Source organism: Felis catus, chromosome B4, assembly GCF_018350175.1.
Source record: "Felis catus isolate Fca126 chromosome B4, F.catus_Fca126_mat1.0, whole genome shotgun sequence".
NCBI classification, from domain to species: domain Eukaryota; kingdom Metazoa; phylum Chordata; class Mammalia; order Carnivora; family Felidae; genus Felis; species Felis catus.
In genome coordinates, this window is record NC_058374.1 from 125,659,904 (window position 1) to 125,683,886 (window position 23,983).

Genomic DNA, 23,983 nt, shown 5'->3' on the forward strand with positions numbered 1-23,983 from the left:
AAAGACGAAGAGCTCCGAACAGCTCTGGGAGAGAGCTGAAGGCTGGCACTGGCCCAAAGGAGGGGGAGGGAGCCAGGCGATGGTGCCTGACTGGGTTCAGTGCTTCCCTACTGGGGGGCTGCCTGCCCACACTGAACTGTGGATGGCCAAGCAGAGGCAGAAGCAGCAGCCAGTGGGGGGCAGGCTAATTCATGACTGACAGCCCTGGGATGTCTCAGGAAGTGGAAAAGCAAATCGAGCAGGAGGTGAGAAATAGACCTAGGTTGGAGACAGGGCTGGTTGAACACCCACATAACAGGAGCCTGAGACCCTGGGGCCCTGCCTCACTCACTCAGATACTCTGAGCAGGAGACCAAGAGTGGGTCTCCGGTGAGACTGAACCAACCAGTCTCCAGACTCCCCTTTCTCTAACCCTTGAAATAATTTCCAAGGTCCCTTAAAAATTAGATGTACAGCTTGTGACATATTAGCATAGTCAGTGACTTGCAGGTATCATAATCCAATAATAATTTGCCAGTGGTCTTTTAAGCAATTGTTTCTGTGGCTCTGTTTTTGTCTACCGATTAGCCTGATCTTTTCCGTGGTTTCTCACTCTCCATAAAGAGTATCGATTCTGATGCAGGTTGGGAGTGGGGGTAGAAGAAACTTTAGTTCTTTTTCTCTCTTTTTAAACTTTATGGGACACCTGGGTGGTTCAGTCGACTGGTTAAGCGCTGGACTTCCGCTCAGGTCATGATCACCCAGTTTGTGAGTTCGAGCCCGCTGCGGGGCTCTGTGCTGACAGCTTGGAGCCTGGAGCCTGCTTCGGATTCTGTGTCTCCCCCTCTCTCTGTCCCTCCCCTGCTCGTGCTCTGTCTCTGTCTCTCTCAAAAATAAACATTAAAAAAACCTGCTATTTAACATTTATTTATTTAAATTCAAGTTAGTTAACATACAGTGTAGTAGTAGTTTCAGGAGTAGAACCCAGTGATTCATCACTTAACATATAATACCCAGTGCTCAAGCCAACAAGTGCCCTCCTTCATGTCCTTCACCCATTTAGCCCATCCTCCCACCTACCCTCCCCCCCCCAGCAGCCCTCAGTTTGTTCTCTGTACTTAAGAGCCTCTTATGGTTTGCCTCCCTCTTTGTTTTCTCCTTCCCTCCCCCTACGTAACTTTTTAAATGTATTGCAGGTAAGACTAAAAATCGTACAATAAATTTCTACTATATAAGATGTTGATGGATCTGGCGTATGGCATGTGCAAGAGTGGATTTTTCTCCCTTATTTAAAACCAAAAATTACTTTTTAAACCAAACTTTATTGGGGAAAAAAAGGTAATTATACTTAACTTACATTTCATAAAATTAATCTTTCTTTTATTTTTTTTAATGCTTATTTAATTTTGAGAGACAGAGTGTGAGCAGGGGAGGGGTATAGAGAGGGAGACACAGAACCTGAAACAGGCTCCAGGTTCTGAGCTGTCAGCACAGAGCCCGATGCGGGGCTCGAACTCACGGACCGCGAGATCATGACCTGAGCCGGTCGGCCGCTTAACCGACTGAGCCACCCAGGTGCCCCATCTTTCTTTTCTTTTTATAAATTTTTAAAACTGGTAAGGAGAACACAATATATTTTTGTTAAATAATCGGCTTAAGGCAAAATGGAATTTAGTTTTTCTATAGGTAGCTTGACATATTTCACCTACAGTTTTTTTAATGTTTATTTATTTTTGAGAGACAGAACATGAGCAGGGGAGGGAAAGAGAGAGAGGAAGACACAGAATCTGAAGCAGGCTCCAGGCTCTGAGCTGTCAGAACAGAGCCCGACGTGGAGCTCGAACTCACAAACTGGGAGATCATGACCTGAGCTGAAGTCGGATGCTTAACCGACCAAGCCACTCAGGCGCCCCTACGTATTTAATCTAAATAAGGGTTGTAAATTAGTTGGATAAGTACCATTTAAAACATGAAAATATATTGACACTGTTGAGTAGGAAAGGTATGGAAATTATGAACCAAAGTAATATGAATAAAAATATAGCCTAAGACAAAGTATACAAGAATTTGAAAACCCATTTTTTTTTTTACCAACACAAAACAGACTTAACTATAGACCTAGCTGTTCCAAAATAATTATACACATGTTTGTTTCTTGATTTCTTTCAGGCCTCTGTGTGCATAATAAATTTTATGTTGGAAATTAAAAATAAAATTCACCTTTGAAATGTGATCTGTGTGTTATTGTTCTCAGTGCAAAAATACTCAGTTCTTGGTCAAACTTGTGATAAGCACACAGATTTTATTCCCAGCTGAAGTGAGACCATTTCTGTCCCTGCTTTTGATGAATGTTAAATGAGGAAAAACTCGGTCACACTTGTAGGCAGCTGCAAATTGCAGCAAAGGGGCCCTTGCTTTCCCATGCAAGGCCAGACACTTCTCGTCCCAGAAGCCAGAACTCGGGAGGGGCAGATCAGGAAACCTCATCTTGAGTGTACGATCTGCCCCTCACAGAGGTCTTCCTCTTTTCTCAAAGCCAAGTGCTTGGGCTGAGCAGAAGATCAGAAAAAAAAGGGCCTCTCGCCCTCTCATACACATGCGTTGAAAGAGAGGAAATACTGTTCAGTTTGGTCCCGCAGGTCTTGAGGTGGTTTATGCTGAGATTTGAGGGGTGCTGATATCTTTCCTCTTGCACAAGCCCAAGCAGCGCTGGAAATGTGTCCAGATTTCCTTTTGCAAAGGATTCTTCCTAAGAATCTTGCCACTTGAAGTCAAAACAGCCCTCCTCAGGCCTTCCTGAGACGTCTTCCCATGGCCCACGTAATGACAGCTATCTTCTAGGTAGTCTCATTTCTGACCATTCGTCACCTCCAAAGTTCCCAACGAATCCGGCCGACCGCTTTCTTGAGAGTCCCCCTGACTCTCCCTTTCCAGCTCAAACACGTGTTGTGAACTCTCTCTCTGCCAAGGCACCAAATCTCTGTGTGTTGAAACCTGCCACGAACACAACCAATGATGGGCCACCGACCCCATCCCTCCGAGACAGACTTTCTGTTTCTAGATACAAAGACAAAATATGAAATACAGATGGGTTTTGCTTGTTTCAGATAATTTTTTCTGGTAGCAAAAAAAAATTTCCTTGAATTTCATCATCATTTACAAATCTTGCAAATGCTGCATCATGACATTTACGGGTGAAATCTGTTGACTCATGAGCTTGGATAGAGAAGCTATTGTTTTTCAGTTTATTACACTAACCTCTTCATCATCACATGACAGGCTATAGGTGCACTGACTAATTAAATGGGTTGAAAGTAGAGCCTTTTCCATTTCTCCTCCTACACCTTACCTTACCATTTTGCTCATTTGAATCTGACTAGCATTGTTAGGTTTTCACCAATTGTGTGACTTTTCCTGGGGGAGAAGGAGGCAGTAAGTTCTGCTACTAAGTAACTTGCTCGCTGAACCTGAATGTGACTTTTTGGCTAAAGGCTTACCCCATTTGTTTTGAGATTGCAATAGCCATTTAAAGTTATCGGCGCCTTTCCTTGCCAAAGGGCTGTGATTTACAGTTAAAAGTCATATTTTCCCCAAGCTAGCATTGCCTTTGTGAGTTGTTTGCCACAGACCCCCCGCACAGTGGGATAGGACAGCTAGACCACCAGTCATGTAAATCCACTGATGAGTAGCTTTCATGATAAAGAGAGGCTTCTATCGTGTGCCTCTGGTTGGAATAGTGCAGTGAACTCGCTCAGAAAGTTGTCATTCTTCGTTGCTGACCTTATCGGAATCACCCACACCTGTAGGACTAGAAAAGTTCCCATGGAAAAACAAGCATGGAAGAAGAGCCAGGAAACACTAGAAAAGGAAAACGTCAGGGGGAACTAGCCCTACCAAATGTTGAAACACACTTTAAAGCCAGGGTAATGAAAACAACACAGGACCGACACACGAATCAACAAATGGAATACAGTTGGAAACCCAGAAATAGACCCAAGTACATTTGGCAATCTAGTGTGTGGTAAAGGTGGCCTCTCAAATCATGAGTGCAAAAGTGGTTGGTCTTACAGAAGCAAGAAGATCAGAAGAAACCCTCCACAGAGCTGGGCCAAGAGGGTGGGCTGGCTGGTGCTGTCCTTCCCTTACCAGCTGGAAAGGGAGACAATGTGCTTTGCAAAGTCCCAGGGCCAGCATCGCACAGCAGAGTATCCAAAGGTGGGTTGGGAGCTGAGTTTCATGGCTGCCAAACATCTAAACACTGATTATTTATTTAGTTAGCATGCATTATCCTGTAACTGTATTGAGAGGAAGGAGTAAGGGCAAATGAAAGCATATGATGCTGAAGGAATGCTGAATCTTCACCTCCTTGCCATAAAGTCAAGATGATATCCAAAAATGACATCCGAAAAAGTCAAGGATAGCAGCATAAACATAAATTTAGAAAAACAATATGAAATGATCGGGGGGGGGGGTGGAGTGTAAGGAAGGGGTTTCAGGTGGAGGAGTGAGACAGGGTATCAGTTTGTTTTGTTTTGTTTTTAATTATAGACCTAATTTGACTTAGGTTTGTAAAAACTGAAATTAAACAAGAGCACGTGAGTGAAGAAGGAAAGCGTACAGCTCTAGGGTGGCGTCTGTAGTTTGGAAAAATAAATTCAATATTATAAGGCAGTTTCATGTTTGGAAAGCGAAAAGGGAAACTATCATTTTGATAATACAGACTCCCAGAAGCAAAAATGGAAAATCCTTTTTGTTTTGAATCATCTGAGAGATGGACAAGAAATCAGATTGTGGGTCCCATGAAGGCAGATTGGGTGTGTGTTTTAGTTGCCAATATAGCTAAATTTTATGAGCTCCCAGATGAAAGATTGAACAGAAGTGCTCTCAACAGAAAGCATCTGTATACACCTGCATTGATCGCAAAAAATCTCGAGGGCTTACCAAGCGAAAATACCATCCATCTTGCAGGCATGTTGCCAGTTTCAGAAAGGCAACCAGGTCATTACAAACCATGTGGTTAGGGCTATTTCAATAATGAGGACAAAGAGTTTTGAAGTGGAGAATATCACATTGCCTAGGAGTGGATGAAGGTGACCTTGAGAGTTGAGGGGCCATAGTTGGTCTGAGTCTCTAAGGATGTCTAGGAGTGACCAGGGAAGGGAAACAGAGGAGAGTAGGAAAGGACACGGGGAGGTGACAAAGCTTGATGTAATCATGGGAGAGTCAAATGTCTTATGGGGATGGAGCAGAGGGTCTCAGGAGATGCCCAGCAGTGGGTGATGAGGTTAGAGAGGGAGGGGGATGACCACCCTGAGTTCATTGGATCTTATTCCTTAGGTACTGGAAAACAAACACAGAAAAAACCAATCCTTTAGACTGAGTTTTAAGGAAGATCTTTCTGGTAGCAGTGTGAAAACAGTACCCAGAGCAACAAGAACAGACTGGAAGCACCAGAAATAACAATAAAGAAAGCAAATGTGCATTCAACACTTACAGCGTGCCCGGCTCTGTGCTTGGGTTTTGCCCGCATCGTCTCATTTAATCCTGCCTATTACTCTGTGTGGTGGAGATTTTTATCCCAATTATACAGACAGGGATGCTGAGAAATGAGAGATTGGGCTTTTTTTTTTTTTTTTTTTTTTAAGAAAAAAAAATTGTGTTCCCTAACCAGGAAGCTTCTGATGCATTTTCTGCCTGGGCAGGAACCAATCAACACGTGGGGCTGGCCTGATTCCAGCAGGTGTGATCACCTGGCAGAACAGGAAGCATTTGGGCAGGATTGAGGGCAGTTCCTGACAAGTATAGAATGACAGCTGTTGGAAGGAAGTAAGACTAATGCCTAAATATGGTTATTAAACAGAAGTTCAGGGACATGATGTCAGAAGACATCCAACCAGTCTCCTGACATCCATTCCTCCCCCAAGCCTGTCCACTCCAGTTCCGGGTGATTTCACATTGCCATTAAGAGTTATTAATCACGCCTTCCCTTGTTAAGTTACTATTTGTTATCCCAGAATCATAGATGCCATACTACATGTTCAGTAAATGTTCTGTTCTTTTGCCCACAGCCCTTTCCATTGGATTTCCTTCTCTTGTCTCCATATAACCACACTCCTGTTTAAGGGACGCATTATATTTTCCAAACAAGTGTCTCCTCCCAATTTTATTAAACACTTCATCTATTCAACCACTGGTCAAGTAAGAAGTCTCAATGTCATTGTCAACTCCTCTTCCCCTCCATAGTCACCAAGTTCTATCTTGCCCCTAATTCCTGATGCTTTTCCAATCCTTGTCATTTTCTCATCTGACCACCTCTGACTTACTTGGTCATCTAAAGAGCCTTCTTATGGTTGTCCTGCCATCACTTTTGCCCATACCAAAACAGTCCCTCTGTAATGGGTTGAATTGTGTCCCCCCAAAAGGTCTTGGAGTCCTAACCCCCATTACTTGTGAACATGACCTTATTTAGAAATAGGGTCTTTGCAGATGATAAAGTTTAAGATGAGGTCCCTGAGATGGGTCCTAATCCACTATGACTGCATCCTTATGAAAAGAAGCAAACTGGACAGAGTCAGACATGCACACAGGGAGAATGCCACACGAAGAAGGTGGCAAAGAGAGGGGTGATGTGTCTACAAGTCAGGGAACACCAAAGATTGCCAGCAAACTACCTACATCTAGGGGAGAGGCATAGAACAGATTCTCCCCCCATAGTCCTCAGAAGCGACCAACCCTGCAGACACCTGGATCCCAGCCTCCAGAATTGTGAGATAGCTTTCTTTTGTTTAAGGCACCCAGTTTGTGGTACAGTAAGACCTTGGTTTGCGAGCATAATTTGTTCCAGAAACATCCTTGCAATCCAAAGCACTTCTATATCAAACCTAATTTCCCCCATAAGAAATCATAGAAGCTCAGATGACTCATTCCACAACCCAAAAATATAAAATATATAAAAATGCTTACAATGTTGTAATATAATACAAAATAATAAAGAAAATACAAAATCTAAAGAAAAATAAATTAACCTACACTTGTCTTTGAATATCTTCATGGCTGGTATGAGGGAGACAAGAGAGAGGAGGGTTATTTTGTAGGATCACTTTCACTATCACTAATGGAATCACTGCTGTCTATTGGCTCAGAGAAATCTTTTTCTTTTCGTGCAACTTTAACAAGGAACCTATCCAACGACACTTGCTTTTGCCTCCTTTTGAGGATTTCACAGAAATATGACATTGCATTGACAATCACCCACAGTCCTGCAGTGAGAGAGAGAGAGAGAGAGAGAGAAGACCCATTGACGCAGCTGTGATCACGTGATGTTTGACATCACATACTACTCGTATTGCAAGACGTCGCTCGTTTATCAAGACAAAATTTATTAGAAATATTTGCTTGCCTTGCGGAACACTCGCAGAACAAGTTATTTGCAGTCCAGGGTTTTACTATACCTATCCTAGCAAACTCATACAGCCTCAAAAGCTTTTTGTCTAAATGCACATCTGATGACACCAATCTCTGCTTGAAATCCTTCCACAAAAATGAAAATAAGGTTCTATTTATTAAGCACCAACTGAAAACCAGGTACTCCTCTCTGTTGCACCGAATCTTAAGGTATCCTTTGAAAGAAGACATTTCCATTCCTGATTTTGTAGTTGAAGAAACTAAAAAAGTTCTTCTAAAAAGTTGTTACTTGCTCAAGTATATACAGATAGTAAGCAGAAAAAAAGGAATTTTGACTCTTGGTCTTTTTGAGTCCCAAAGTTAAAGTGGCACTGCATGTTTCACTATAATAGGGCTTAGCAAGCTTCTTTTGTAAAGAGCCAGAAACTAAATATTTTAGGCTTTGTAGGGCCTAAGGCCTCATTTGCAACTACTCGGTTCTGCCATTATGACATGAAAACAGCCTTAGACGACATGTCAATGGATGGGCACAAATGTGTTCCAATAAATCTTTACTTACAAAAACAAGTTGTTGGCCCTCTGGCCATGGTTTGCCAACCCCTGCCTTACAACATTGTCTGTAGGATATAATCCATGCTCCCCGACAAGATAATTACTAATATTAATAGTGCGCTCTCTTTTGTCAGGATCTGTTCATGTAGTAATTTATTTAAATCCCCACTCCTATTGTCTGTTAGAAACATGCCAAGATCATACAAAGAGTACAGAGCCAGGATTGGAAGTTGGGCAGCCAACCTCCAAAGCCCGTGATCTTACCTGTACTTTCTCCAGCCACACCACTGCAGAGAAGGAGAAAGGGAAGAAAGGGCCAGGGCTAGCCCCACCCACCTGCTCTGGACCAAAGGTCTGGCCTTCCTAGAGTCCTCACTGTCAGCGGGGTGGGAAATGCACAGAAGGGAGAGTGTACATATCTCCTCCACCTGGTTGTTGTGAGAATCTAGGGAGATTAAATCCAGTAACCTAAGTAAAAGCACCAACTGTGCTTGGCAAGTTGCCTAGGCTTGCTCGCTTGCTTTAAAGGCACTTTTATCATTCAATAGCATCTCAGCTGGGGTTGCAACTACTTGCCTCCCACCAACTGTGCTCCCCTTTTCTTGACTAATAGAACCCCAACTTCGTTTGGGATGGCAGCCAGTGGTGACTACGGGATACAATTCTGGCCAATGACATATGAACAGAAGTCTGTTGGGGACCGCCAGAAAAGTTGTTGTTTTTCTGATACAAGTTACATGTGCCTTCTTCTTCCTAGGATGTGGCCAAAGAACCCTAGGCAGGGAAGCCATCTCTCAACCTCAAGGATGAAAGCTTTACCAGAGCTGGTGGAGGAAAATGCCACAGGGATTCTAGGGCCCTGATGGAATCTTGTGACTTCTGCACCCTCCTTCACACTCCCCACCTCCAAACTTCTGGTTAGGGGAGGGAAATAACGCCTTCTTTCGTGAAACCACTGTAGGTGGGTTTAACCCAACTTAATGTGGACTTAAGCCTTCCTAACCAAAAGACCTGGTCAGCACATGGAACACATCTTCCGCAAAGAACGTGCTTTCTATAACGTAAGGGGTGCTCGATAAATGCTTGATGAATGAATCGACAGGTAAATGACTGCATTAATGATCAAAGACCGAAGCACTAGATCACAGAGGTCAATGTCCTAGGGAAAAAAAAATCATATTTCTAGCTACCACTCGTGTTCACTCAGGAATCTGCACAAGTGTCAGAGATTGGTACTGGCATTCCCATCCCACAGATCCGGAACCGAAGCTCAAGGAGCAGAAGGTAACGTGTCCAAGGAGTCACAGCCAGCATGGGGTGAGGCTAGGATCTGAATCCAGATCTGGGTGGTGGTGAAGCTTGCGTGCCTTCTCTTAGCCAAGTCACTGGCACAATTAACTGCCCACTGGATCCTTGGGCCATGGCTAGTGGAAGATGGGAGAAATTTGGGGTGGAAGCCAGCCACACACCCACCAAGCTATACAAGCACAGTGTCTGTTTCCTCCTTAGTAAGAAGGGTGGCATTATCACTTCCACACACGTTTGTTGTAGCAGATGTGATGTGCGCATATACAGCGTTCAGCAGGGCACTAGTAAAGGCTCAGAAAATACTGCCCCTCAGCATTATTATCATCAGCATGCCCCCCAGAAACCCTGCAAGGATCTGTGACTCGACTGGGGCTGGCCCTGAACAGAAGGTGCCGAGGAGGGGTCTGGGTGAGTGGGACCTTGCAGTTGTTTGAAGCCTGAGTGTTTTTGGCTTGGGAGACCTGGCTCCGGCTTCTCGCTGCTCCCACCAGCATCTGTTTTTGCGCACAGACCCCCGCGGACTTCAGAAACACCTGTGAGATTTCCCTCCCTCGCTTCAAGTTCTGATAATTCGCTGACTTCATTGTCATTTCCAGCTGAGGGAGCGTCCCCTGGAGCCCAAAGGCTCACCCCTTAATCCCACTCAGGTGTCAGACAATACCCGATGGGCGGCGAACACCGCGCTCCTGTCTGGCTCCCTGCCGGCCCCACCTCGGCCCCGGGAGCAGCCGGGAGTTGGGCGCGAGAGGCGGGGGCGGATTCGAGTCTGAGATGCATATCTGCCCAACTGAAGGTTTCATATCTGTCTTGGCACACACACACACACACACACACACACAGGCACACGGAATCTACAGAGTCAGTTGCAGCCCTGAGCAGGTGGGGTCGTTCCCAGGGTGTGGCACACAGGTGGGGTGAGGTGTCTCCCTGGCCAAGCCAGCTTGGTAAACCTCACGGATGCCCTGGGCCTCTCAACAGACTCAGCGCCGGAAGGAACGGGCCAGAAAGCTTCTGTACAGAGCAAGGTGTTTGTGCGATCAGTGTTCGGTTTCAGTGCCAGACCTTATGCTTATTAATTAGGTGACTTCAACTGCATTGTCTACTCTCTCTTGCAGGCCATTTTCTCATCTGCAAAGTGAGAAAAACAGAAGGGCCCACAATTGTTACAAATATTTTTTAAAAGGCAATTTAATAAAGCTTTCATTACAGTCCTTGGGAGCTTGTTAGTGCTCGATAAATATTAGCTACGATAATCATTAGCATCTAGTTTCTGTACTGTAAAAAGGTTCTGTATAACCCATTAAAAACTGGTATGTGCTCCAGGAGGCTTCCTAGATGGTGGTTGTGTTGCATTTCTTCTCTTGTTGTTTATCTGTATCCTGTAAAAGTGTAAGATGGATGGGCATGGTAATGTTCTGTGATAAGCACATACCTAGTTTTTAAAGTATGACTTTTGTCAGAGACGACTATCTACTGAGTGCTGTTTGTAGTTCTGAATAAACAACGTTATGTGACGTAGCCCCTGCTTCCAAAGGGCTTTCAATCTGATTGGGGAGACAGCATAAACAGAGATAAAAGTGATATAAAAAAAACACAACGAGCCTGAATAAGGTGTAAAAGCTTATGCTAAATAAGCTAATATGCTAATAAACTAAACATGCTAATAAGCTAAATATGCTATTTAGCTAAATGCTAATGTGGGTGGCAGTGACCATAATCCCTAGGATTATTCAGGAAAGAGCTGTCCAGGAACAATGGAATGGATACCAGGGGTCTGGCTGCCCCCCTTCCAATAGGCCTGAGATCACGAAAACTTGAGGTCGATGAGGAAAAATGATGGGTGATCCTTACACTGAGCCTGCTGTATGCCAGATATGAATCCAAGCACCGAATGTGTTTTCACTTTAATCTACACAGTAACTACATGCAGTTGGTGCTATTTTAAGAATGAACAAGCAGGGTACAGAGAAGTGAAGTAACTTACCTCCGGTCACACAGTGAGTAAGTGACAGAGCTGGTTTTCAAACTCAGATGGTCTCGTTAAAAAAACTGCTCTTAACCACCATGATAAATTTCTTTCACAAGGAAAGAAATTGCATTTGTTACACGTAAGTAACAGCAGATGCTTAACAAACAACCCTAAATATTTAGAAGCAGAACACAATGGAAGTTTATCACCTGTCACTTAGCAGTTCAGTGCAGGTGTTCAATGGACATCCTTCCACACAGTGATTCAGGGACCCAAGCTCCCTCATCCTATGACTCCACAATTCCCAGGGCCACAGAGTCCTCCTCTAATTCCACACAGAGGGACTTATGGCCAGGCCGGGAAGTGGCATCCTTCATTCCTGCTAACACTCAGTATTCAGCCACACAGCCATTCCTAGCTGCAAGGGAGTCTGGGAAGTATAGTCTGGCCAAGTGTCCAGGAAGAGCATGGGTATGAGTGAGCACTCACAGTCTCTGTCACATAAGGCAAGACCCAAACTCTCATCCAGGTGCAAAAAGAATAGAGAGACAGCTCCAAAGACCAACTCCAAATGCACAGTTGTAGGGTCCCCGTATCCAAATTGCTGCAAAATACCCTTGGTCCTAATTTTGGAAGTCCAGAGGTACCTGAATGACCGGTTGCACAGACGGGACACAGCAGTCTGACACAGAGGCCTTCAGGCAATGACTAAGTGCTTAGGACATCACGAGCAGAGGCTCTTCCTCTCCCATGCTCCCCTGCAAAGGCAAAAACAAAAACAAAAATCGATCAGATGCGGCAAGATCTCTGCCAGTGAGTCACTGAGTTGAAGGGCCCTGTACGGAGCATGGCAGGACACCAGGGGCCTGACAAGATGCTTTGCCTATAGTAGAACTGGAAGATGGCTGGATTCAGGATGGGGCTCAGGTCCAGAGGGGTGACCAGGATGCTAGGCAGGGGGGATTAGATGAGGTCCTATGATTAAATCACTGTAAGAGGTAGAAAGACAAGAGGTAGGGTAGAAAGAGGTAGAAAGAAAGAGAAGAGATGAAGAGGAAAAACAGAACTGTCACCTACTAGATGCACGGGCTAACCCAGAGATCACCCCTGGCACATTATGCGTTTTGAGCAAAACAGTCTTGAGAAGCAGGACTAGACCACAGTCACCTTGAGCTCAGAATACCTGGGACTTCTCCCAATGCCGTATTTCATGTCCTGGTAAACTACACCACCAGGTACCAAGCTGCCAGAGTCAGAAGTGTGGGCATCATCACTGATTCTCCACTCAATTACTGAGCCTGGGGGCTCCAAATTATTTCTCAGATACAGCCCCTCCGTCCACCACATCCCTGCCATAGTTGAGACACCCCCTTCCCGCCTGGACTGACAGACAGATCTACAACTTGACTCCCATTTTCCCTCCTTCCGGTGTTCAGTTAGTCCTCCAACAAATGTTTATGGAGCTTTGAAGCAGACACTAGGCTATTTGCCTTGCCAATATCCTTTCTCACCTTCTTCCTTACCAACTGAATCCCAATTTGTTCAAGAAAGTAATATGCCCAGTTTTGAAAAAAAAATCTCACCTTCCCAGGCTTCCTTCTTTGCAACCAGAGGCAATTGGGTGACCCAGTTGTGGCCCAATAAGAAGTAGCTCTCTCTGGGAAGGGTTTCTTTCCTTGAATGGGGGAGAAAAAGAAGTCTTCTATGAAGAAATCTTTTTTCGTTTCCCCTGGCTCTTCCTCTCCTTCCTGCCTAGAAAGTGGACATGATGCCCAGAGGTAAGCACCGTCTTCCTCTCATGAGGAAGGATGCCTTAAGCTAAGGTGCAGCAGGAAGCTGAAGGAGCCAGGGCCCTGATGACTTTCTCAAGCAACTGCACATTCCTTGGGTTGCCTACTTCTGCAAATTCATTATGCAGTTTCTATTAGTTTCCTATTGCTGCTGTAATAAATTGCCACGATTCAGGATAATTCGGGATGACCTCCCCATCTCACGATCATTAATTTCATCATATCTGCGAAGTTTCTTTTGCCGTTTAAGGCAACATATTCACGGGTCCCGGGAATTAGGGTGAAGACATCTTTGAGGGCCACTATTCAGCCTACTGAAGTAGGAGAAATACACTCTTTACTTGTGTAAACTATTTGATGCTTGTCTGTTACTCACAGCTGAAGACAATGCAGGCTGATAAGAGCGCCCAGTGGGTCCCGACACTGAGCCTGGTGCTGGAGACACTCTAGCGGGCTGAGTACGGCCTCCCAGCTGAGAGTCTGTCATGCTGTGTTTGCAACTATTTATTTGCTTATTTTGTGGCCTCGGGAGGCTGTGGACTACAGAGGGCAGGAAATGTGCAACTCGTGCCTTTCCGTCATCTCAGCACCAACCCGGGACCTGACACATCGTGGTGCTCAGAAAATGTTGGTTGCACAAATGAACTCAGCAATTTGGCGATCACAGCTTGGCCACCAACTCCTAAATACAGGACCGGGAGTTAATTCTAAGCATCACTGAACAGGAGCGTGGAGACAATTGACTAACATTCTGACCCAGCAGTTCCCAAAACAGGTTCCACGGAACAGGCACTGCATGAAAACAAAAGGGACCACGTGTGGCGAGGCTGAAGCGAATCCACTGAGGAAGTCCATGTATGCCTGCCTCTTAAAGTTTTGAAACTCTGACATGCTCCATAATGAAGAAACCTGTTCAACTCAGCATTTCCCAAGCTTACCTGACCATGATAGTCATTTCTCGTGGAGCACCTGTTAATCTCCCGTGGAGCTATAGTTCCTTGAAACACCCGTTGGGAAACACCACTCAACCCTTCTCAGACCTTGGGAACTAGGGGGGTCCAGGGCTCGCAGGCGGGCTCTGCAGTGATCGGGCGGAGTACAGGGCTGCCTGGTGTGGGAGCTGCCCACTGTCAGAGAGGGCTTTGGGGTGGCGCTCTACCTCACGGGGCCCTGACATTTGTCCTGGGAGAGGGGAGGGTGAAGCATTCTCCATTTACCCCCCAAGGCTGCCTGGCTTGTTCCAAATGGCCCAGGTGCAGAGTCAATAGACTGACCGGCTCACCCAAAGGCATCTTTCTGGGGTGCCCTTGGCTGAGCAAACCCCAGTTACGGCGTGATCCCAAGCCAGCTGACCATTTCCCAGCGACCTCCAGCCAAATGGAAGCCAGAGGGTGAAGATTTGATCCTCTCCCGACAGCAGCCACCCTGGACAGGGGCTTCCTCTGTCCCATCACAGGAACCCGCGCGACCTTCCAGCCCCCTCTGCATTCTGATCCTGCACTGACAATCCCTGCCCCTGCTTCCAGAGAGCAGCTAGCATTGACCCCCAGATTCAGGGAACCTCAGTCCCAAAACTCTTCTGACTTCCTGCCTCAAGGCTTGGTATGCATCCTCAGAATGACTGCGCTGAACGTGACAATGGAGATCTTCTGTGGTTTTCAAAGCGAAATCCGCAGTTCAGTTCATTCAACTTCAAACTGAAATCTGGACGTTCATCAGGGGTCGCCTCTTAGTGACACAGGACAGCTTTTACCTTTTTCATCTTAAACTCATTTCGAAGAACTCATTTGTTGTCCTTACGAATAATTTTTTTTTAATTTTGAACCACATTCTCTAGGTCAAGATCTTCCTATTACACATGGAAAAACTGAGCACCAGAGAAGGAAAGTGAGTGCCCTAGACTGCAAAGCAAATGAAAGGCACATTTGGAAGGAGAACCCAGTCCCACCCCCCAACCCCCTTTGGTTTGGGGAATCAAAGATCCCAAAGATCCCGGGGCTCCTAACTAAGCATTATTTCCATCACGTTGTGTAGTTCGTAGTGTGGCGGCACCAGAGTAGAATAGAGCAATCTGATGCAAAATCTTCATGAAACATTCCCCGCCCCCCCCCCCCCCACACAAACTTCCAACAGTTAATAGAAACTGTGATAGAAAACACGCTTCTAAAAATAGGTTTGAGGGGCGCCTGGGTGGCGCAGTCGGTTAAGCGTCCGACTTCAGCCAGGTCACAATCTCGCGGTCCGTGAGTTCAAGCCCCGCGTCGGGCTCTGGGCTGATGGCTCAGAGCCTGGAGCCTGTTTCCGATTCTGTGTCTCCCTCTCTCTCTGCCCCTCCCCCGTTCATGCTCTGTCTCTCTCTGTCCCAAAAATAAATAAACGTTGAAAAAAAAATTAAAAAAAAAAAAGTTTACTTGTGATATATTAAAAAATAAATAAATAAATAAAAAATAAAAAAATAAAAATAAGTTTGGGTTACAATAAGAAGCATGCTTTTTAAAAGACACCCCCCAGGAACCCCGTTTGGTTACTTAACAATTGTATCATTCATGTATTTTGAAGGTTCCGCTGGCTTCAAAGTGGATTTGCACAGAGGGCTCTCCTTCCCTTCCCCTACCCTATCTCCTGTCTCCTCACAAGCTTCCTGGCCTTTTTTTAGCAACATCACTCTAGCCAAGGAAAGCGTTCTTTATCCTGAGCAAGCCAAGAGCACACATATGCACAAATATTCCAAAATAATTAAGCACTGCCAACCCTACAAACACTAGAACTCAGCCCAATCTACTCCCTGACCCCAGTTCCTGTCTCCAACCCGCCATCCCCAGTGCAGGACAATCAACAAAAAGGATTTTCGTTACTTTTCAGAAGACATATCAGGAGAATAAGCATCTCTAGAAGTTTAAGGCGCAGAAATCCTCAATTTGCCAGCTTACGGATCTGTGTCAGAAAAGGCTGTGTGAAATGTAAACAGATAACAGGACCCACCCCATCAAGTTCAATGAGCTTTCTCCTGCACCTTCCCTACACCCTTTTCCTCTTGATGATTCTTTTCTTTGGGGCCCAAATTAACCACCTACTTTCAGGAAAGTATCCTCTCTGTGAGACTGGAATGATGACCGTAATACAAAAGGAAGAGCTAAAGCTCAGAATGGGTTAGTAATCTGCCTAATGTCACACAGCAAGTAAGTGGTACAGCCCGATTCCAGACCCAGGTTTCAGGCTCCAGTGCTCGTATTTTCTCCACTGGGCTCTTAGCCTCTGTGACACATAATGCTGACAACATGAGCTAGCATTTTTTGAGGCCTGTACCATGGGCTGGGCATTGTGCAAAAAACTGCTGCCACTGAAGAAGGATTTAAACAAACCGACTCCAGCAAGGAACAGGAGCGGCTTTTGTAACCTACCTCTGTCCTCCAGCTGAGACAGAAAAAAAAAAAAAAAAAAAGAATTATCTACCTCTGGAACTTATAATTGAATGGTATAAAACGCATGGACCCTGATAACTGAGTGATCATTTTTGCAACCCAAACCCTCCCATTTGGAAGAGAGAGACATGATTTTCCTGACTTTCTAGATGTCTCTTAACACTGTCACCTCCTGTGCTCTGAAACAAATGACAATGTCACCTTGGTATCACCTGACTGAATAGTGGATGTGGTCTCATCCCAGATAGGAGGGTTCCAGACTTGGCATTTGTCTCTTATCCACATAAGTGGCTGGCCAATCTGTATGGTCACCATATGTAAACCCCACAGATCTGCCCAAATGGCAAACCTTGTGTCACCAAAGCCCTGGGCTTCGGTATAAGCTTGAGCTTGTTCTGGAATTGCTTTAATTGATGACTCTGTTAGAAGGGCCGGCTTTCAAGCTGCAGTCTGTGATCTCAGACACAGGCATGAACCCTCTTTCAATGTAACAGGTTACTTTGGGGACTCAAAGATCCCAAAGATTGTAGTGTCATCTGTGCTTTGTAGGCAGATATCTACTTAATCGCTATGCCACTGCCTGAGGAAAGAATCATAATCTCTGCATGTGTTCCAGAGGAATCTGGTTTCCCAGTTGGCAGTAAATATCATTAGTTTCCAAACCGGGCATGTTTTGGCATTTGACATATCGCCGCAGATCTAAGAACGAGACAAAGGGAGGTTTTATGCCGGAGCAGAACAGTGGGCGAGCTGAGGACACCCAGAGTTCTCTCATCTAGAAACATTCCTCCACCACCACGCCCATGTCGCCACCTTAATCACCAAAAATGCCATCTCCAGGAACGCTCAGGCTCTTTCCCTGGGGTTTGACCTGCCGCAGCGTGTCCAGTCGTGAGGAGGGTCTCTGGGGCTTCAGGACCCAGGGGAGCCAGGTGGAGGGCAATGGGGCTTATAGAGAGACTGAGGTCTAGCTAATCAAAAAGCATAAGTAGTAAACACAGGATCAAAAGAGGAGAAACCACTGTGTTTCTCTAGGGCTAATCCTAGAGAAGTTACTAGAACTCTGTTCCCCTATGGAGTCCCTCAACCATTTCTGGAGTCACTAGGGAATCTCGGGGGTGCCCATGAACAAGTCCCCCCCCCCCGCCATGCTTCAGCTTCTGCTCCCTCAGGAGTGTTTCCCGTGCAAGCCTCAGCTGGTCATAAAGCCCCGTCCCCCTCCGGATACCCTGGCACCAGCGTGACTGGCCTTGTCCCCCAGCACTGCCAGAGCCTCTTGAAATGACTCCTTCCACCTGTTCTCAGCATTTATTCTCAGAGGACATAATCAGGGGCCTCTTGGTACTGGGTGTGATGACAAGTCTCACATATGGGCTGTACTAAACATCAGCCACTGTCTTAGGACGGCCCTGTGGCCTCCCAAACAGGCTTCTGCACCTCTACTCTTTACTGAAGGTGAATTTTCCCCATATGACCCACCCACTCTCCTTGCACATCTGATTAGTGTTTTCCTGACCTAAAACAATCACTGTAGCAACCATCACGGTAGACTTTTCTCAGATTAAGCCATCCCTTGTGTCCCTGGTGTTTCTCCAAGACACATCAGCCTTGGGGCAAACTGCGGCCGAGTTAATGGGAATAAATCGTATCTCTCTGATTCCAGCCCCGCCCCTGTTATGTAAGATCTCAGGTGTTCCTGAGAGTTCTCTCTTGCAAGGGGCCACCTCCTCGAGGCTCACAAACAAGCTTCGCCCTCTTCCAGTTACCAATACCAGGGAGCATATGGGCTTATCCCTTCTACCTCCAGCGACATCTTTAACTCCTGCTTTCTGCAGCCACTTGAGCTATTAATGCCCGTGATGGCCATCAGAGTTGCCACAAGTCACAATGTCAGCCATCAAGAAATCATGACCAACCTAGGGCTTACCTATAACAGACACCCAAGTCAATGTGAATAAGCACAAGAGGGGATTTGTTAGGTCCCATGACTGGAAAAAATCAAGATGAAACAGTACTCAGGAATCCTAGTGTCCCCTTCCCCCTCTCCTCCACTCACCCACGTGCTAGCTTCATTCCCAGACAGGCCCCCTTCTTGCAGTGGTAAAATTGGTCACTGTGACGGTTAGCTCCAAATTTATGGCTATGCGCAGCAGGAAGAAGGAGAATACAAGTTTTTTCACTCAGTTCGTCCAGAGTAAAAGTCCTGGCAAGACCTCTGATTGCCCCAGCTGGGTAACTACTTTCTCTGAACCATGCACTGTGACCAAAGGAATATAAACTTCTGTTGACCAAGGTCATGGGCCCCATCCCGTGTGGGAGAGTGTTGGCTTCAACTAAACTTTCCCCAGAGGAAAGAAAGATTTTTATCACCAAAATAAGGAGAAGAGTTCTGGGAAGGCTAAAGCAACAGAAACCCAAATAGACTTGATTCCGAGATCTTAACATCTCTCTTTGCTCTTTTATGTTTGCTCAAGAATGGGGGGTGGGAGGTGGGGGGGGTGGTTAAAACCAGACCCCCAAGCAGAGGAGTGGAAATCAAGGTGGCATTGAATCACTGGATCTCAGTGTGGAAATCTAGGATCTGGAAAGTCAAGGGCAACAAAGTAGAGACAGCTGTTGACCCCAGCTCAGACTGGCCTTGGCCAAGTCCCTTGCTCTGTGTGGGCTGCATGAGCCCTAAGTCACTGTCCTCAACCCAGGGCCCCTGAGCCCACAGAAGCTTCATTATTGCCCCAGGATCTAACTTCAGCATAAGACATGAGAACCCTATTTCCATGGTGCTCTTTCCAAGTATGCTCAGATACAAACATTTTTAGCAGCTCCTTGCAACCACGAAGGTAGGAACAGCCTGGGAATAAAGGCAACCCAGAGCTGAGAGGCGGAAACAGACTTCTGGCTACGTATCATTGGAGGCCTAATTCCCGCCCTGCCTGCAGCCACCGCCTTGCTCTGGACCATTCCCGTTACAAAAGCTATCGAGTTCTCCTTTCCGCACACACCATAATGGGTTGAATCTTCTATCGCTTATAACCAAAAGAATCCTAAGCAAAGGAAAGAGGGAGTTCCTTTCTGTAGCACTATCTTGAAAAATGTGATGACACATTTGTGGCTTTGTGAGAACACTCAACAGACTAGCAATGTCTGTCCTTGGCATGAGTCCCTATTGGGACAGGGAAGTTTGGCACCTATGCCACATAGTTGAGGAAATAAATAAATCCAAATCTCCATGACAGTAAATACCCTGTTTTTAGTGCCACAGGTTACTGATCATTGACCAGACCCCAATCGCCGTTCACACATCCATCTTTCGGTGCCCAGCGAGATATAGTTGGCCAATTTTTTATCCCCCAGGATAACAGGGAAACCAGTGCAGTGAGATTTCATCTGATTTGCAAAGTAGCAGATCCCTGAACATTAATGTGCTGATCAGCTTTCAGAGAGCCAGCCAAGCGTCGAGCCAAAATAAAGAGTCTAACATGGGCTTCTGTGAACCTGTTATCTTTCTGATTCGTACTCAGTTTCATCTTAAGGATTAATTCTCTCAGTACAAGTTGAGCACCGATAATGCATATGAATTTACATACCCTGTGAGCAGCTTTGTGTTAAACTACCCAGAGCCTTCATGAATTCGTGAAATCCAAATCTCCCAAATGAAAAATTGAGGTCTTACTTGCAGCTTAGAAGATAAAGCACTTCAAAGACTTCCTTGGCGTTTTGAAGGCCTTGGACCTGTTCACCTTTGAGTTTGGGATTTGGCTCACCTCTGGAGTTTGAAGAATCTTAACCAAATTTGTCTGACTACAGAACAGAGCCTCTTCACCGCTGCTCTCTCCTGCCTAACACAATTCTTACAACAAGCTAGAAAGCCACAAAAATATTTTTAGTTTTTTTCTTCCTCTCTAGAGGAAATCCTAAAGTTAAAAATGGCTATGCCCTTGGGGTGCCTGGGTGGCTCAGTCGGTTAAGCGTCTGACTTCGGCTCAGGTCATGATCTCGCTGTCCGTGGGTTCGAGCCCCGCGTCGGGCTCTGTGCTGACAGCTCAGAGCCTGGAGCCTGTTTCAGATTCTCTGTCTCCCTCTCTCTGACCCTCCCCCGTTCATGCTCTGTCTCAAAAATAAATAAACGTTAAAAAAATTTAAAAAAAAATGGCTATGCCCTGGCACTCAGGATAATCCCATACAGTGGCCTTCAGAAAACTAAATTGAAGCAATAAAAGGGATTCATTAGTTCACGAAACTGAATGGCCCGGGGATGAGTGCAGCTGCAGGCAAGGCTTGATCCAGCACCCATAGTCTGAGATCAGACTTGGTTTCTTTCTGTCCATTTATTTTAGCTTAATATTTGTCTATTTTCTTTGATACTGGCCCCATTTTCAAGCAGTCTCTCCCCTCATTTTGTCAAGATGACCGGAGATAGCTTTTAGAGGTACATGATTCTTTATTCACATCCGGCAGAAACAGAGTCTGTGTCTTAGCATTTCCAGAAAAAGTCCCAAGGTTCTTCTAATTGAGCGGGCTTGGACTGTATGCCCGTTTCTGAGCCAATCACAATGGGAAAAGTAGCTGCAACAGGCTGAGTGGCCCAAGCCAGAGTCCATCATTAGAGCTAGGAAAAACGTCTGTCCTACCCAGACCGCATGGCTAGAGAACTTGGGGTGTGGCAGGTAGGAGAGATGGGGCGATCCCCAAACATCCATTACAGCCCTCATTTTACCCACGAAGCAACAGAAAACCAGACACACTACTTTTACTCACTCAGAACCACACTGTGAGCTCAGTGGGGGAGGGAGAAACCAGACCTCAAACCTATTGCCCTAAAGAGCCTTATTCTCTTCTATGTTGAGCTTGCTCCCAACCAAAACTGCACAAATGCCATTGTGTCTTTTCACACTTCTAAAGTTTCTGGGAAGAAAAATACAGAAACACTCTTTAGGTATGTGGGGGAAAGTAAATCACTTGCAGGGGCCCTCCGTTCCTCAGGAGCAGGATCACTGATTTTCAAGAACAAACAACAAAGAAAGAAAAGTCCCAAGAGCCCGATGCATAGACTAACTGGGTCATCCCAGCCAGACAGAGCAACCCAGGATTCTGGGCATGGGGAACAAAAGAGAAAGTCTTGGTTGGGCCTGGGGCAGCCTCCAGATTTGAGGGAGGAGGCTGGGGGCCAGGACTGCCTTTTCTCTGTTCCCAATCCTCTACTAGGCTATTTGCATCTCATTGTGGTCCTGGATGATTTAGGGAGCCCAGTGAAAGCTCTTGGATGTGGTTAGGACGTTCATGCTCCAGTGATAAATAATGTGACCAATGTGTATGGCCTAGAGTCACTGCATTATCAAAGGGCTCCATGGAAACTGGGGACATGCCACGGCTTCTTTTCCTGCTTCTGCTTGTTGCCTTTCTCCATTTATTTCACCTACTTGATGAATCGATTTCTTGTCCCTTTCCAAGAGCTTAACACCAACCTAGGAACTGACACTCTTCCCATCGTTGGCATGCAATCTCTTCAATCCTGCAGTTCCACTAGAGCTTTGATCAGCAGTAGGAGTTGAAAGAAAAAGATGCAGGAGACCAGGCCCCTTGCCCATCCTTTGCCCTCTGCCACCCTCTCCAGATTCCTTTTTTGTGTTTTTCAAAAGAAATCACCCAGTTGACTTCAAAGGAACCCCTGCCTCCAGAGAGATAATACTGGTGGGGAGCAGGGGAGGAAGGGGGAGGGTTGGGAGGAAGCAATGGAGTCTCTAGGCAGGGAGGGATGGGGGGCAGATGGGAACCAGCCCCCTGTTTCAGCGCAGCTTGTCCTGTGTGGCCAGCCCTGGTTGGGAGGGCTAGGGTCTGCACTCGGCGAGGGACGTGACAGTAAGCACTCAAAAGTGTGGGCTTGTCTTTGCTGGCAGAATAGTCAGGTTTGGAAGAGTCAGAAGGGAATGACGACTGGGTATTTCTGGAACAGCTTACATTTGCCCCTATTTCTGCCATGGGGGTAATAACTAGGGTTTGGAGTCTGGGTTCAGGTTCTAGCTCTGCACATTTCAGGTGTGTTCAGTGGGGCAAGCTTTTCATCTCTCTAAGCCCCTGACTTCCCAACTCGTCCCTGAGATGAGAGCACTTCCCTTCCCCTTCCACTGCAGTCAGGGCAAAGCCAGCAGGATTGGGAAGGGTGAACTGAGTATGCCCCGCCCAAAACCAGGGCCTGCCACCATTGGGACTGAGCACTTCACTCTCCCCTGGGCAGGCAGGGAAATGAGGTTAAGGCATGCCCAAAGGCCTGAAGTTTTCCAACTTCTATGTTGTTGCAGGGGGTGCACAGGAATCGGAAGGAAGCAATTTGCCAAGGGAAAGGAATATCACAAGGTACACTCACGGCTGGATGAGGACAGAGGCAGCCCAGAGATCAGAGCAGTGGCTTTCGGGTACCACGTTTGAATTGTCTCCAACTCTTCTCCATCACTATGAACCAAGATGAAAAGAACGCCCACCCAGCGATAGCGGAGAAATGGGCCACCAGCTCCCCAACTACTACCAGGAATCTGAGACACATCAGTGGAAGGAAGAGACTTCTTTATTGAGAACATATGCCAAGGTCTATTTCTCCGGGTGCCTTCCTGTCCACCCCCCCCCCCCCCCCGCAAGAGCTAGAGATACTTCTGTGGCCAGAGAGAACATTACTAGCGTCCAGGATACAGAAATCATAATCACCTTGTCTCTTACAGTTGCTAGGATCCAGTAAATTAACGTATGTGTAGGGCTGTTAGGCCGTGCACAGCAAAGAGTGCCTACCCCAGAGATGGTAGCTGTTGTTAGCATTTCAAATGCATGCTATTTGCTTCATTTAGATGGTGAGTTTACCAGCACTTCCTCTTTTCAAGGTGGAAAAACCAGAACGCAACTCAGATTTCAAATATTTTCCTCCCTCATTTGCGTGGTGGCTCTTTAGGCACGGAGGCTGATCATGTTTTCTTTTCCACTGTCCCATCATCACAGAACTTGACTTTCTGACATCATATGAGCCCTCTGCGCCAGGACAACCAATTAGGCATCAATGGATGGAGGAGTCTGTAACACAAGGGCTCATTTTTTCCATTTGTCTTCCAAGGGCAGCGACGGTTGCTTTCCAGAGCCACACAGACCCCACCTGCATCAGACCCTCCAACAGAATGGTTTACACACATCTCTTTAGGGGCACCTTGTCCACTTTGTGGGCCCAGTATTGTCTCCATCATGTTCCGGTTTCTTTCTGCCATTTGTCACATACCTGGAGCCTTTGTGTCCTCCCTCTATGCTGTCATCATGTGGTTACTCAGCAATTGCCAACTGGTTTTCCATAGTAGCCCAAGAAAAACATCATTAGGAATGGGGAGTCTGTGGCCAAATCCATTGCTTAATGGTCTGCTAAGCCAAATAGGAATAAATTGGAGGTAGCTGACCGAAATCCTCTCTATTAGCAAGGAACATGAAGTTGAGTCTTTAAACATAAAAAAATGGTAGGGCTGCCCTTGCTGCATTGCAGAGTTCTCCCTAAATTATGTCACTTATAGAAATGTATCATTGTCTTTAGGCCT

The 23,983-nt window shown here is 46.1% G+C and overlaps 1 long non-coding RNA gene across 6 annotated transcripts in view; it reads right to left on the reverse strand.

Moving 5' to 3' along the window:
- Nucleotides 1-1,769: 1,769 nt before the first annotated feature.
- The window catches only part of LOC123386716, a 52,269-nt gene continuing 30,055 nt past the window's right edge, over nt 1,770-23,983 (reverse strand). For all 6 annotated transcript variants that reach the window (XR_006601050.1, XR_006601048.1, XR_006601052.1 and 3 more), the window contains 3 exons: nt 12,796-12,887; nt 11,860-11,970; nt 1,770-10,371 (listed from right to left, as the gene is read on the reverse strand). This is a non-coding gene — a long non-coding RNA (uncharacterized LOC123386716). The remainder of the gene's footprint in view (nt 10,372-11,859; nt 11,971-12,795; nt 12,888-23,983) is intronic.